The following is an 11,875-nucleotide window of genomic DNA, read 5'->3' on the forward strand; positions in this document are numbered from 1 at the left end:
GCCAGGATCTCACCTGCTCTTACCCCTATGCTTGCTCTGGACTGTGAACAGGCTGCGCTTCACCATGGAACACTGCACATGCCATTCTTTCTCCTTGGAGTGTCCCCCTTTCCTTGTTCTTCTAAGTAAATTATATTCATTCTCATTAAGCAGCATCAGTGCCTTGGAGAAAGTTCTCTGATCTCTGTACCTGTAAAATTCTATTAGTAGCTCTTTTCATAGATACTTTCTGTCTACCTGTATGATTATAGATTGTTTTCAACACTAGATTGTGACTCTGTTCATTATATCATTAGAGCTTAATAATACTTTAAATGAATGATAGAATAAATCAAGGAAATAATATTGAAAATTAAGAAATCTTAGAGTCTCAAACAATTTTCTGGAAACTTTTTAAATTTGTATTTTTTTTCCCTGTTGTCAACATTTTATTTACAAGAAGTCGTAGGTTGGTTAGTTATTGGAAATCTATTGGAAGAAGTCAAAAATTAAAATAATTGCTTTATTCTTTGTTCCAAAAATACTAAGTCATATGATCTTTGCAGGTTTTATCTAAAAGAAGGGCATGAAAACTTGAAAGCAGGAGCAGAGAAAGGGGAGTGGAAGCTCAAGAATATATTACTGAGAACAAACTCTGTAAAACCAAATTCATTTATGACAAGTGGGTAGCAAAAGCAAACCAGCCTTCTTCATTTTGTTTCTCAGTCTTTGTTCTTGGATTAAGAGGTGTGAATCACCCAGTTCGTGAGGTAGCATTTAATGGAGAACAAGAATTACTAGCAGTCCCTGAAGATCTTGTATTTATTCAATTAGTAGGAGAGACAGCACTGCATTTTGAGCTGTCGGGGGATGTAGGATGTAGCTGTATAATAAATACTTCAATTGTCCTCTTTTCTCCTTCAGTCCGTGTTCTGGCCGGTGACAGAATGGGCGATACTGGTGGAGAGAAAAGGTCCAAACCAACAAGTATCAGCTGCTCTGCAAGACTTTTCTATGAGTATCTATACTCTGCCGATTCATTCCTGCAACCTGTTCCTTCATGCTTCCTGGTGGTAGAGATTGTGCTGCTGGAAAATTAGCAGTCGTGTCACTTGTATGACTTGTCTCTTATTGAATTCCTGAAGTCCATCCCCTTGCTCTCCTTCTGGCCCAATATTATTGCTCAGATGTGTCTTGATAGTTAAATTCTGCAGTGTCGACTCAACAATTTGTGCCATGAAATCCTTTCTCATTCCTGCCTCATTTGTTCTAAGCTATGGCCCATCTCCCAGTACTAGGGGCTCTTCTGAGAAATTGGGGGTTCTGTCCTGCTAAATGTTTGAATGAGAACTGCGGAGGGTCTGGAAGAGGCTAAAAAAAGGAACCTGAGTTTTGTTCTCCATATCTTCCCCCATATGAGAAACCCTCCACCTCTGAGTGAAGAGGCAACTTCTTTGAATTCTGATTGTGCAGTAGGTAAGGTCTTTTCTCAATTTTGTTTCTTCTCAATTATTTTCATAGTTGGAAGAATTTGTGGAGCAGGACAAGTTTGAACAGTCCTCCTCAATACATGCTGCAAGGGAGAGAATTCTGAGTTGATCTTCTGCCTTGGTGGTGTTATTTGAGCTCAAATACATGTGCTGGAAAATTGTTGGCCAGATCCACACGATCTGTGTGGGGGGGGGGGGTTGGCACCTGGGATAGTTTAACAGCCAAGTCTTCCTGTGGGAATTCAACCACTTCTTCCCCTCTGACCATCGATGGCACAGAGACATTAGCATTTAGAACAGGGCCCTCTGAATTATCTGTAATTCCTACCCATGGATCCCCTTTCTAATGCCTGATTTTCTGTGTTGCTATTTATCAAAGACAATTCTTTATGGCATGTGTGAGTGATGTAAGTTGCTAAATCTATTGTGACCATGTACTGCTGAAGTCTTAACCTGGGTAGTATTTTCTTCTCCAAGAAGAATTTCAGGTGTAAGAGCATTAGTGAGCTCATGATGATCACCTAACACTTGTTGTAGCAGCTGCCTGTGTCTACTTTATGCAGCTGCAGCTCACTCTCTTTAAGGTACCAAATCAGGCAACAGAGGGAGCTCACCAGCTACAGAGTGAAACCTGTAAGACTGACTACTCTGTAGGCCCTTGACTTCACATCCTGTCCACCATTCATATTCTTCCATTTAGTGTTCCACTTCATGTATCATGTGTTTGAGGACATCTAGCCTGAATTTATTGCTATTTGGTAAGTCTGTGGAGGCTATGCTACCTGCTGACATGTTTTCCTTCTGCTTGGAAGGAGCAAACAAATCCATTTTTCCTTTTATTTAACAACTGTTTTTTGCTTCCTTGGGGTTAGCGCCTGTCCCACAATATAGCTTGAGTCTAGAATCTCAGTAGATTCTTCAGATTGAAGCCTGGTGTGGATTCTCTTGGCAGCACTGGTAGGATTTAAAGCAGCTTTTGTTCCCCTGATGGAGGGACAGATGATGGAGTTCCTGCAGGGGTTACCTGTGACTCTGTTTCTATTTTTTGCTGAATATCAGTCCACAGTTTAATTAAGTCAGAATTATATTCTCTTAGTTGGGGAGAAACCTGTCTGCATTCCTATTTGACTGAGAGTTCAGAGTTATCCAGTTCATTCTCACTTTCTTCTGTTACAGTTTCTCCTTCTTCATCATCATCTACTTCATTAGGAGCCTGAGGTTCCATGACAGATTCACTAAGAATGGCCTGGGTGACAGGGTCTTGATTTACCACTATGAGACCCTGTTAAAGATCAAGAGCCATTGTTACATTTAGAAATCCTATGCACCTATGAGAATCTTAGTTGATTCTGGTATAAGTATAATGACAGAAGATAGTTTTTCCTAGATTTCTGTTTTTATTTCTTCTTCTTCTTCTTCTTCTTCTTCTTCTTCTTCTTCTTTTCTTTTTTTTTCCCCTATACATTTCAGGTCTTTATAGGAAAAGAATTACAAGCTGTTGAGATAACATTTCTCTCTTTGGACACATTTCAGGATAATAAAAATTCCTCCCATCTTCATGAAGATTTGCTTACATTCTAGAGTATTAAGAAACTTAGATATACCATCCCTTGAGAGACATCTGATTAGATTTCAGTGTAATAAACCAAGAAGGCCTTCCCCTCCTCAGATCACAAGAGTCTTTGACATTCTAGACCAAAATAAAGTGTTTTTTTTTTCCTTTTTCCCACAGGGGCTAATGGATGGAAATACCAGCTATCCAACTTAAGCACTAAGTGTTATAATTTTGGAGTGCCTCTCCTGTGATATGAACTCACTGCATTCCCAAATAATACCTTGTTCTCACTCTGGGCAATTGACTGATTGTGTCCTCCCAAAAGTGTGTGTTGAAATCCTAACACCGATGTGATTGTATTAGGAGGCAGGGCTTTTGGGGCGATGAGGTCATGAATGGAACCCTCATTAATGGGATTAGGACCTTATAAAACAGGCCTCAGAGAGCTTCTTCCCCACTTCCACCATGTGAAGACACAGCAAGAAGAGAGCTGTCTATGAACCAGGAAGTGAACTCTCACCAAACACCACATCTGTTGGTGCCTTGATTTTGGACTTCTCAGCCTCCAGAACTGTGAGGAATAAATTTCTGTTATCTATAAGCCACCCAGTCTATGGTGTTCTTCTATAGCAGTCTCATTGGACTACTGCACTGTGTGTTCCAGTGAGGATTCGGGCTCAAAGAACTGGCACTAAGATCCTACCCAGGCTGGTGTTTTTGATGTGAGTAATGCATGGCCTGTTTTTCTGCAGTCTGATACTTCTGTCAGGATACACATGAAATTACATAGACTAACTTGTTAACTTGCAAGTAGGGTAAAGTCTCAGACCCTTCACACTTTCTGACTTAACATATATTCCATAAAATATTCTCTACAAACAAACAAAAGAACCTGTTCTACAAAACAGAATTAATAATATCAGTCTGAATAATATCCTTAGTATTTAGATTTGTTTCCTTTAAGATCTTGGTGTCTGTGGTTTTCGGTTTATGATACTATCCAAAAAACAAACAAGCATCTATGGCTGTGGTAAAAATCAACAAACTGTGATTAAGCTGAAAGAGCATAAACTACCACATGTATATAATAATCATGCATGTATGCAATGACGTCTTCCACAGATTTGGGGGTTGCATAGGTGGCTGTGGTCAGTGGAGCATTCCTAACCACTTCTGGTTACGCGCTGTCCCATTGGAATTGATTTTTGCTCAAATAAGTCATAAAATACTTAATGTACCTTAGTTTATCTTTTAACCATACAAACCTGTTAATTGCATTCCTTGGTTTATTAAAAAAAAAAGACATTGCTGCTGTGGGTTTGATTGTCTTCAATCAGTATCCGTTCTTAGTTTCTCTCATTTTGAAAATACAAGTTCCTCAGTAGGCAGGGGAACAGGTTTGCCTTTCTAAACAACAAATATTAAGAAATACCAAGATATTTTTGAACAAGTAGAGAAAGCCCTATAGAACTCTACTTTACTTTCAAAATTGCTACTATCATCTACAAAGGGGCAGATGTTGTCCGAGCATAAGAATATCAAAACAATGATGCCTATTTAAAATGTATTATTCTGTGTTGATAAAGCCAAGAGGATATTATCACTTGTGACATCTGAGCAGAAACAGTATAGCTATCATCATTTAAGATGATGGACTAGATAACTTCTAAGGTTTCTTTCTACTTTAAGAATATATTTAGTAATTGTGTGAGATAATACTTTCTGTTGCATCCATTTTGAAATTGTGCACAACACTGATTTTAAAGCATGGTTCCCTTTCAGTCTCCCTATCACAATGAATGGTATCAATATCCATTAAGTTTTACCAACTTAGAAACCCAGCATCATTCTTTTTACCTCTCCTCTATAAATAGAATCCATCACTAAGCCCTTTGATGGATGCTCCAATTTATTCACATTTATTCATCTTCACCACACTAACCTCATGCAAGATATAATCATCTCTTACTTAAACTACTGAATTACTTCTATCTGAACTGTAAACATGACTCAGTCTTTAAGATCACAATTTGAGAAAATGCATTTTTAAAGCACCTATGCCAATCTTAGAAAAATAAACATGCTATAAATTCCCACTTCTTTCAGTACCTGCATATGTATGCCAACTAATGCCCAATTCTCATAATGTAATCTAAATAGTGTCCTCTAATATATCCTAATCCAAGCCATCATTTCTTCTTTTTTTTTTTTTTTTTTTTTTTTTTTTTTTTTTTTTTTTTGCTGTTCTTGATCTGGGCACTGCAAAAGAAAAAGAAGTTTTGGGAGGGAAGCAGAAATTTTTCTGTGACTTCTTACCAAAAGTTCGTAAGGGTTAAATCTCTCTTTACCAAGAAATCTAATCTTCATATATTTTAAAATTAATGTGAATATTCTGTTCTTCACGGTGGCCCTTTTGGATTAGCAAGTTACATTGTCAATGACTTTAAGCAACTACGATTTCATAAATTTTATTGGGAAAAAAGTCCTCCGTGTGTTTAAGCACTATCCTTTTGTATTAGTTCTTCAAAGGGCATATGTTATAAAAGTTCATTCTGAAATATCAAAAGTGACCATAAAATTTGCCATGGTCATACTTAATTCATCCCAGAAGTGATATGCTTTTGCCAAGTTAAAGTGATAATAGCATATCTTCCTTTTTTCTTCTCAGTGAATGACACTCTAGAGGATATGATTGTCCAGTGATGTCAAAGTCAGTGAGGCAGTGAAATGAACTTTATCACTCATATCTAATAGAGTCATTGAACTGTATTAAAATTAAACCTACATTTTACTTCCTGGAATAGACAGAGGGTGAACATAAACTGAGCTTCAATAATTCCAATTTTGGAAAAAAAAATAGTTCTCTACTATTTCAAAAAGTTTTGGAGGGCAAATAAACTTCAGATATATTCTTTTTTTTTTTATTTTTTTTAACGTTTTATTTATTTTTGAGACAGGGAGACAGAGCATGAATGGGGGAGGGTCAGAGAGAGAGGGAGACACAGAATCTGAAACAGGCTCCAGGCTCTGAGCTGTCAGCACAGAGCCCAACGCGGGGCTCGAACTCACGGACTGTGAGATCATGACCTGAGCCGAAGTCGGCCGCTTAACCGACTGAGCCACCCAGGCACCCCGAGATACATTCTTTTTTAAAGAGATGAATCAAATGGGTTATTGCTGTGAACTCTTTTAAACACTAAATTGTAGCTATCCAGTAAGTTAGGAGGTATAGCTTGCAGTTTCTTCCCCCTAACTGGTTTATTTTGTTTTGTTTTGTTTTGTTCTGTTTTTAGTTAGTCAATTTTCTCCAGGATAAAGATCTTACTTCAAACACTCTTATGTAATTAATTGTGGCCCTGTGACAAAATTTTGGCTAATAATTAAAGATAGAAATGTCAGATGTCAGCTGCTTGGAATTTCTTCAGTAGTTCACATGAGTGCTTTCTTGTTTTGTTTGTTTTAATTTTTTAATGCTTATTTATTTTTTGAAGGAGAGAGAAAGAAAGAGAGAGACAGAGTGTGAGTGGGGGGAGGGGCAGAGAGAGAGGGTGACACAGAATCCAAAGCAGGCTCCAGGCTCTGAGCTGTCAGCACAGAGCCCAACGCAGGGCTCGAACCCACGAACCATGAGATCATGACCTAAGCCGAAGTTGGACACTCAACCGAGTAAGCTAACCAGTCCCCCAGTGCTTCCTTGTTTTATGTGTCTTTTCCTGGCTGCTACTGCTTTTATACAGATGTGGTGACTAAGTGCTAAAGCTTCCATATGTCCCAAATGGAAAACCAATAGAGCCTAAGTATATTGACAATGGAATGGAAGGATGTGGCGTATCTGGGGACTCCATGACACAGAGTTGCCATACCAGCCCTGGCATGCATACCTTCAGCCTTTATATGAAATAGTGATATACTTATATCATCTCTGGTTTATGACCCTTTAATTGTGGTGTTTCCACTCAACTCTAAACCCAGTGGATAGAGTGACATTTCCTGGGAATAAAGATGTTCAGTCCAGTATAATATGCTATAAATTGCTTGTTACAAGTCTTTAACAAGGTAAATACATAAATAGAAAATAAACATTCAGATACTTCTAGAATGATTAACATTAATATGATGTTTTTATTGTATTTTACAAAAATATTCATCTGCATTAGATAAGAAAAATAATAGAGATCCTTATCACAGATAATTTGAAACTATTAGCCAACATGTATTATGTGTATGTGTGTGTGCATGTGTGTGTGTAATTATTATTTCCACTTGCTAGTAAATGTCTAATGGAGGACAGGCTTTATCTGAAGAGCTTAAAATTGTTTAACAGATATGAAGTCATTCTATGTCTGCTCTCAGTTTCTATTGGCCCTGAAAGATGATCAGGAACCCACTTTAGCTACTCTTGGAATTATATTTCTTGCACCAAACATATTCCAAAACCCAGGTATGACAAATGTGCCAAGCATGTGTGAGTATTGAGACTCTTTAAAAAAAATTTTTTTTAATATTTACTTATTTTTGAGAGAGAGAGAGAGAGAGAGGAGAGAGAGAGAGAGAGAACAGGCACGAGTGGGGGAGGGGCAGAGAGCAAGGGAAACACAGAATCTGAAGTAGACTCCAGGCTCTGAGCTGTCAGCACAGGGCCCCATGCGGGGCTGGAACCCCTGAACCGTGAGATCATGACCTGAGCCGAAGTTGGGCACTCAGCTGACTGAGCCACCCAGGTACCCCAAGAGACTCTAATAGAGGTACTATGAGTATCTTTGTGCTAAAATCTTGGTCCTGAGAACATCGAAGTTCAGGATGTGAGGACATAATGATAGGCCCAACTGTAGAGAAATATCTACCACTAAACAAGTTAACTTTGCCCCCCCCCAAAAAAAAAGGTCAATATAAATGACAGTTCTTGAATAACCCAAATGGATAGAGTTCAAGGTAAAACATTTTTCTAGAAGTGGAATGCAATTGCTGAAGGGCAGAGAAAGGAGGGTGGAGGAAGGGAAGGACAAGAATGAGGGAGGGAGAGAAAGTAGAGGGGATGGAATTTGTTATATTTTGCATAGCTCCTACAAGTGTGTGGTGGGAGTGTGATGTCACACAGGAAGAAGTTTAAATAGGGCAATGGTTAATTTATTCTTGTATCATACCATAGCAAAAAGGGGAATTAAACTTAAATGTAACAATCACCATTCTTCTACAAAAAATACATTATTCCCCCCCAAATAGCCTTTACAAAAAGGAAAAGAAAAGCAAGTGATGCCTGCATCACAAAAAAGAGAATGTTCTTATTCCTTGTCTTCATGATTTTCCAGGCAATGTGCAATTCATTTCTAATTTGTGGTTTTATTTATTGCTCAATTTTGTTTTTTCTTATTTGCTATTGAAGATTGCTTTAGAAAGTCTATCAAATATACAACTTAATGGGTACTCCAGCTTCTGGTTTTATTGCTGACTATGAACAATACAGAAAAAAAAAGAGAGAGAGAGAGAGAAAGAAACAGTTTTATTATTACCTACGGCCACTTAAAGATAAACCGTGGCTCAGTTATTAGGGGGAATTGGATGTCTTTTCCAATCAGATTTGGAGAGAATGTAATTCTTGAGGGTAAATAACATCTAAGTAAGAAAGAGGTATAAATATAATTAAATTACAATTCTCAAAACAAGTAAAACTGTGATGTTTCTCATGATATATTATACCTGACATATTTTAAAAGGAGTAAAGAGAAATAAAGTTTGTTTAAAACTTAAATAAACAATATACTTGTAACTATTGAATGTGTCTAATACAGCTAATGACTAATCTTTAGTATGTACTTACTTTATTTCAGGTTTTGTATTAAATCACATTAAAGAGTAACAACCCCATTTCATAGATAGGGGCTTACTCTTATTTTATATGGCTTTCACGTAAATAAGTTTATGTTAAACATGGCGGGGGGAAGGGAGGAAAACAGAACAAAACTATATAGTAAGTAATAAAATAATAATAAACAACAATAACAAGAAAAATATTTTAAAAAGAAATGAAAATGTAGAGGAGGAAAAGGTTTCCCTTGATCCTCTTAGAGTCCCTGGCTGTACCTGAAAATTAAATTTGTAAAGACAGATTTACAGGAGAAAAACATATACATTTATTTAATTTATAAGTTTCATATGACGGGACACCTGGGTGGCTCAGTCCGTTGAGCGTCCGACTTCAGCTCAGGTCATGATCTCACACTCCATGAGTTCGAGCCCTGTGTCGGGCTCTGTGCTGACAGCTCAGAGCCTGGAGCCTGCTTCAGATTCTGTGTCTCCCTCTCTCTCTGCCCCTCCCCTGCTCATGCTCTGTCTCTCTCTGTCTCAAAAATAAATGAAAACATTAAAAAATTTTATAAGTTTTATATGACATGGGGACCTTCGTAAAGAAATGAAAACCCAAAGAAACACTTAGACCTATGCACTTTTATGTAGGTTTGATGAAGAGTAGACAGCTGTGAAGGAATATGATAGGGTGAGGAGTATGAGATAATTGTAGCAAGTTTGGTCTGTTTATTTAGACTCTTCATGATGGTCTTTGTCTTCAAAGGTAAGGATTCTCCTTTCCTCCTGGTATAGGGAAGGCACCTCTCATTTGAGAGATTTATGACCCCTGTTTCTGAAGAAAGAACAACGGGCTGGGAGAGAAGGCCAGAGTGACTCAAACTCTCAAATTCCTTCAGCTGAAAATATTCAACATGCAAGGGTGCAATATGTTGGGGTAATGTGTCCTGGATCCCTTCAAAAATTATATTTACGCTAGTGTTAGGTATATATCGAATACTGGGAAATGTAACATTAGATTTTTTTTTTTTACTGAAATACAGCTGTGATATTGGCACTTCAATTACTCTCAGGCAATTACTATCTATACCTTTTTATGAAAGAATTTTAGGACTCTGAAAGGATGATCAGCTTTTCCTAATAAACACTATACAACTAATCATATTTTAGCAAACTGAAAATATTAATGGCAATCTGCACCACTGTAAATACCAACAGCAATTGTAACACACATCTCAAGCTTGCTCTCCCTTTTGAAGAGTACCTTTAAGAAACATCAGGATGACTGGGTGCCTGGGTGGTGCAGTTGGTTAAGTGTCTAATTCTTGATTTTGGCTCAGGTCATGATCTTAAGTTTCCTGAGATTGAGCCCCCGTTGGGCTCTGGGTAGACAGCACTGGGCCTGCTTGGTGATCTCTCTCCCTGGCTCTCGGCCTCACCCACACTCTCTCTCTCTCAAAAATAAAAACATATGTTGTCAAGATGACAATATCAGAAATAAAAAAAAGAACTTAGAAAACCTATGGTATTCAAAAAGAGAAAATTTGGAAAATGCAACTGTATCTAGTCTGTAAATATTACAGCTGTTTCCAAAAGACTGCTGTTAGAATTTTCAAAATATAAGAGCTCATTTAATGCCTAATAATTTAGGGCAATCATCTTGACTTTTTCAGTTCTTTTTTCTCTATCATATTAAGAGATTTGAACAGAAGAAATCTTATTGTGAGTTCAATACTGGAAGGAAGACTATATGAATGAATTTAATTTGCTGGTTAACATTAACAAGTAAATGTTAGAAATGGGCTTTCATTGGTCAAATTTGATACGTTTAAATTTTGTGAATTAACTAAAACATTTTAAAGACAATGCCCACCCTTGCAAAAAAAAAAAAATCTGCTGGACCTGTGGACTATACCTTAAAGATAGTATGTGAGGTTTTATCTTTATGATCCTGTGTTCATCCATTGGTATAGTAATAGTTTTAGTTTTCTGATACTATCAGAAGCTTAACTTACCTATTCCAGTTAACCTTTCATTCAGCTTCTCATCCATTCTACTCAGGAGGTTTAGGATTGTCTCTGAATTGTTCAACACTGAGTGAATCATATTAATATTGAATAAATAGGGGACTAATGTTGTTGCATTTACCTGAGCCCTTTCTTCCTAGAAATCTTGTTGAGAGACCCTCCCCTCCTCTCTTGTGTTCTGAGAAATGGCTAACTGCAAGGGAGTGACTTTTCTGGCATATTTCAAGAATTAAACACCTCCAGCCTTCAAATAAGACTCACTGTCCTCCTCCATAATCTCCTTATTTCCCTGTGAACCCTCCTTTTCCTCACTAGTCTTTTACAAGTCTTCACTAATGAACGTTCCTTCTGTTACAACAGCCTGAATAAAACCATCTAAGTAATTTGGTCTTTCACAGCACTTTTTAGATTGATAAAGTGAATAGAATTTGAGAAGCGGACATTAGGAAGGTTTGGATATGACAAGGAGAGATAATTTTTAATATTTATAATTATAGTTTAATTTTTGACAATTTACTTTTCTCTCTTTGATATTAGGAAGTTTTTCCTTTTTTTCCTTGACTCTACTACAAACAGGATTGCTTTCATAATGTATGAGGTGATTTGATGATCTAGTTATTTTCTTAGTTTATATATATATTTAAAAGGGTTTTGTTTGTTTATTTGTGTTCTGATTCAGAGCTAGTGCTAATATTCACCTGGGTTCTATTAATATGCCTACATTTCTCAGAGAAAATAAATAAACTTTATGAAAAATGTATTTTTACAATTGCTTCTCTTAAAATGGTTGTATAATAAAAAAATTTTTTTAGTTTCTCTGTAAACATTTAGTTTCTCTGTAAACAATACTTGTTACTACAGTTCAAGGGAGCTTTTATTTCTTTTGTTTTATTAACATTTATCAAGGATTAACTAAGGATTAGGCATTGGGCTAAATGGTTTAAGTTATTTTCACAATCCTCTCAGTATACTTACAGTGAGGAAATTCAGGAACAAAGAGGTTAGGTAATTTGCCCTATTCA

The 11,875-nt window shown here is 37.0% G+C and overlaps 1 pseudogene; it reads right to left on the minus strand.

The window, feature by feature from the left end:
• Positions 1 to 652: 652 nt before the first annotated feature.
• On the minus strand, positions 653 to 10,878 carry LOC124508576 (spindle and centriole-associated protein 1-like; annotated as a pseudogene).
• Between the last annotated feature and the right edge of the window lie 997 nt (positions 10,879 to 11,875).

This window comes from Lynx rufus, unplaced genomic scaffold (genome assembly GCF_022079265.1).
Source record: "Lynx rufus isolate CCGP_SWC_20201006 ecotype Redwood Valley unplaced genomic scaffold, mLynRuf1.p SCAF_1, whole genome shotgun sequence".
Lineage (NCBI taxonomy): Eukaryota > Metazoa > Chordata > Mammalia > Carnivora > Felidae > Lynx > Lynx rufus.